Source organism: Triticum urartu, chromosome 3A, assembly GCF_056163025.1.
Source record: "Triticum urartu cultivar PI428250 chromosome 3A, HENAU_Tu73, whole genome shotgun sequence".
NCBI lineage: Eukaryota > Viridiplantae > Streptophyta > Magnoliopsida > Poales > Poaceae > Triticum > Triticum urartu.
The window spans coordinates 145,686,342-145,690,855 of NC_141875.1; positions in this window are offsets into that span (position 1 = coordinate 145,686,342).

Consider the following 4,514-nt stretch of genomic DNA (forward strand, 5'->3'; position numbering starts at 1 on the left):
CAGGATAATCACCGACAACGGTACGCAATTCACGAGCCGCACCTTCATGCAGTACGTCCAAGATCTTGGCGCCAAGGTCTGCTTCGCTTCTGTTGCTCACCCGAGAAGCAACGGTCAAGCGGAGAGGGCAAATGCTGAAGTGCTGCGTGGGCTTAAGACCAGGACTTTCGACAGGCTGCACAAGTGCGGAAGAAACTGGATCGAGGAGCTGCCGGTGGTTCTTTGGTCGATCAGGATGACGCCAAATCGAGCCACTGGCTAGACACCTTTCGCTCTAGTCTATGGAGCAGAGGCAGTTCTCCCCACGGAACTCGTATACGGGTCACCTCGAGTGCTCGCTTATGATGAGCTTGAGCAAGAGCAGCTGGGACAAGATGACGCGCTACTCCTTGAGGAAGACCGTCTTCAGGCTGCTGTACGAGCTGCTCGCTACCAGCAAGCTTTGCGCCGCTACCATAGCCGCAAAGTTAACGCCAGAAGTCTCGAGGAAGGCGACCTTGTTCTTCGGCGTGTTCAGTCCGCCAAGAATTCCAACAAGTTGACGCCGAAGTGGGAAGGCCCTTACCGGGTGAAACGAGTCACTAGGCCTGGCGCTGTCCGCCTTGAGACCGAAGATAGCATTCCGGTGAGCAATTCCTGGAACATTGAGCATCTTCGTAAGTTTTACCCGTAAGGCGCGGTTGCCGGAACCTGTTCCGGCAACCACCTTTTGTACAAGTCTTGTCGCTGTTGCATGTAATCCATTGTACAAAGCCGGGCGCAGACCCCGTGAATAAGTAAATCTCATATGCTCCGCACATCTTGTCAATTTCATGCTTTCTATTTTTTGCATATGTGATCTGACACTTTGTGCAGCACCTACTCCCCGGTAAGCAATAACGAGCCGTAAGGCTCCATATCTTTATTTTCTCCTCTTTCTTTTTTCTCAAGGAAAGGAAGGTTCCCTCGCCCACAAGTTTGCCGGGGGGGAAAGGAGAAGATAATGGTATGGACCAGGCGTCGTTCAAGAAAGTTTCGCCTTACCGGGAAGCAAACAACAGAAAAGCTAAGTTGCCAAAGTTTGAGCAATCAGATTTTTTAAATTTTTAAGTTATCTCCCTTGAACGACCGCACTTTGTATGGAAAACCTGTGCACGGAGGAACCAACTCGTAGCTAGTTGCGCCCTTACTTTGTTTCGAGTCCGCTCAACAACTTAAGTGAGCTGCGACTAGTTGCGACAAGGTTTCTTGTCGGTAGCGGCACCGCCAGCAGGCTGCTGACGTCCCACACTCAGCGCTCGCGGCTAAGGTGCCTGCACCGGCAAGTTCCCTAAAAGCGTAGGGCAAAAACATACAAAGGGAGGAATCAAGTAAAGGGAATAACATTGCAATCATTACCCGGAATAGAGTTATATTACAAGGTAGCTTGTCGCGGCTCTAACAGATTGTTCTCATAACATGACCAGCAGCGACAAGAAAAGAACAAAACGGACGGCCTAGTCTACGCGATCGCCCTCAATCCTCTTGATCCCGCTCACCTTATCCACAATGGGTGCGACAAGGGTCTTGAGTGTCTCCAGATCAGCATCCGGCGGCAGGGTCTTGAGGACGTTGGTGAGGTTGAGGCCCGGGTTGCGGAAGGCCACCTTCACCAACACCTTTTGAAGAGCTCCCGCGCAGATCTTGCGCAACTCGTCGGCCAGCTGCTTTGGGATCTTCTCCCGGAGCCGCTGGAGGGCCGTCGTCACGCCTTTGAAGAACAAGGTGAGCTTGGCGCTGGGTTGGAGGTTCTCATCAGAGGGATACCCGAGATCCTCCACCCCCAGCTACGCCAGCTCCCTATCGATATCTGCGGCAGCATTCACGAGACCCTCCGTCCAGTGCTCCACTTTCTCCCTAAAAGCATTCTGGGCGGCGGCAGCACTCGCCAGCAGCGCCTTGTCGCCCTTGATCTCCTCCTTCAAGGCCACCTCCTGCTCCCTGGCGCCGTCCAGCATCTTGGTCAAAGTGGTCAGCTTCAACTCAAGATCTGCGTTGGAGTCCTTGGCGGCGCTAAGGTCTTTGCCCTTCTCGGCGAGACAAACCTGTAGCTCTGAGTTGCTGTGGGCGTCCTTCTCCCGCTCACGCTTGAGCGCGGCAAGCTCTTCACCACTCGCCTTGAGATCGGCCTCCAGCTGCGCCACCTTCGTCTCCAGCTCCTTGGCGGCCTCGGCAACTGCGGCAGCATCCTCTGCTTGCTTAAGGGCTCCGCCGAATTTTTGCTCATGCGTAGCAAGCTCCTCCTCGTGGCTGTCGAGGTTAACTTTCCGCTGCACTAGCTCGCCCTCCTGCGCAGACAGCTTCTCAGCGGCAAGCCGCTGTTGCTCTTCAACTTCGGCCTTCTCAAGGAAGAAGGCCTTCTGCTCTTCAGTGAGTTGCTCCCGCTCCTCTGCCAGGGACCGGAGAGCTTCCTGGTTAAGACCCCGGAGCTCCTCCGCGCGCTTCTCGATGTCCGCTCCCGCCTTCGCGACAAGCGCCTCGGGGGATTCCAGCTTGGCTTGCCGCGCGCGGTAGAGCGACAACAGCTTCCGTAGCAGCCGCTCCTCCTCAGGCTCGCCACTGCTGCTGCTTGGCGCATCAACTAGCGTTAGCCCAGCGGAGGCGAGCGCCTCTCCATCAAAGCTCTCTCCCTCGACCGGCGCCCTGGAGCTTGACGCCCAGGGGAGATTGATGAAGACACCATCGCCGGCCTTCAAGTAGACGCCTGGCTGGGGCTCTTCGGAGCCTGGCGCTGCGGCAGCGGCGGACGGGTCGGCGGTCGACGTAGCGCCTGGCGCTCCTGCGGCCTCAGGGCCATCAGTGCGATCGCCAGACCCCTCGCCAGCTACTGCGGCGGCAGCTTTGGCGGCCTCATCGCCAGCGGGATCATCAGCGCCGGCTGCTTCTTCAGTGGCAGCGGCGTCGTCGGCAGCAACCTCGGTCTCCATCGGCTCCGCAGCAGATGGGTCTGATGGCCGGAAAAGTGAGAAAAGTCAAGCAAATACCCAAAAGAAGAAGAACCCAAGGGAAGCTTTGAAGCGAAGATTACCTGTACTGGGTTCGGCAGTCGTAGTCTCCGCCGCCGGGGGGACGCCGGTGCTGTCCCTTGCCGGAGAACTCTCCCTTGCCGGAGGACTCTCCCTTGGCATTTCGGGGGCGGCCTCCGGGCGCTCCTGGTGGGGCTGCTCTGCTCCTACACAAACCAAAAGTCAGATGTCAGCAAAGAAAGAGTATCCATGCGCGCCTAACAGCGTAAAGCGAACCATATACTTACGTTGGGGGCTGCTCTGGAGAACAGTTGCCGGGTCCGGCAAGGTTGTCTCGGACGCGCCCCCTGCTGTCGCGGTGGGTTCGTCCTCAATGACAATCACCGGGACCTTGGCTCTCTTCGCTGCTCTCTGGGCCAGAGTCCTAAAAAGGAATAAGTTCAGAGTAAAGCAAATGAGATACAAGACAAAACAGCAAGAATTGAAGAACTACAAGTACAACAAGAGAATCTTACCCTTCTTCTTCCTCGTCGGAGCTGAACGCGGAGAAGTCGAAGTCCGGCTCACGTCCGGCGCGAGGAGGCAGAGGAGTAGTTTCCCTTGGCCGCTTGGCGGGAACAGTGGCGGTGGTCTGAGACAACCCCGCTCCGGCTGCCGCCGCGGCGTGAGAAGCGGCAGGAGGAGAAGCGGTGGTCCACCAGTTGCCGCAGCAGCGTGAGGTGCTCCCGCAGCAACAGTGCTTGCCGCGGTGGAGCGTGTCGCGCGGCGCGGCGACTGTTCACTCGCCCGCCGCCCCGCTACGTCCCCGGCCTTGCGGAGACGCCTTCTTGGTGGGGATAGAGGCTCTGCTTGCGGCGAGCTGCCTGAAGATGAGGAGGAAGAGGAGTTGATCTCCAGCGAGCCGCTCGTATCCTCGGCGGACTTGCTAGACTCGACGTCATGCCCGGCAAGCTCTTTCTCGCTGACGAGCTCCTCTCGCTCGGCACGGCTTGCCTTCTCTGCTGCCTCTGCCTCCTCCACGGTGAATCCAAATTCGCCCGCGGCTGCGGCTGCCGCCGCCTCTTCCAGCCTAGTGGCGATGCGTGTCATCTCCGCATCGGTGGTGTCGCGGGTGAGGCTATTATTTTCGTCGGAGCGGACCGGCACTTCTACCAAGCCATCAAATAACTCCTGCACGACGTCGTCTGTAGGCTCTTGCCAAGTTGGGACAATTCCATGTGAATCGCACAGCGGCATCATTGCACGGATGCGGTCGAGTGCGGAGTTGTTGCACAGCGGAACGACACCCTTCGGCAACCTGAACACTTCGGGATGTTGAGGGTCGTACTTGAACAGCTCCTGGAGCATCGCGTTAAGCTCCAGAACAGTGAAGTTGAAGTTAAGGCCCGGACGCAGCCTCATGATATCCGCCGCATTCTTGAATTCCCAGGCGGGTCTCCTCCGTTCCTGCAGGGGGCGATGCGGCGGCGAAGAAAATATGCGCCAACAGCGCCTACAGTGAGCCTGGCAAGCCTGAGGCGTTGGATCCGG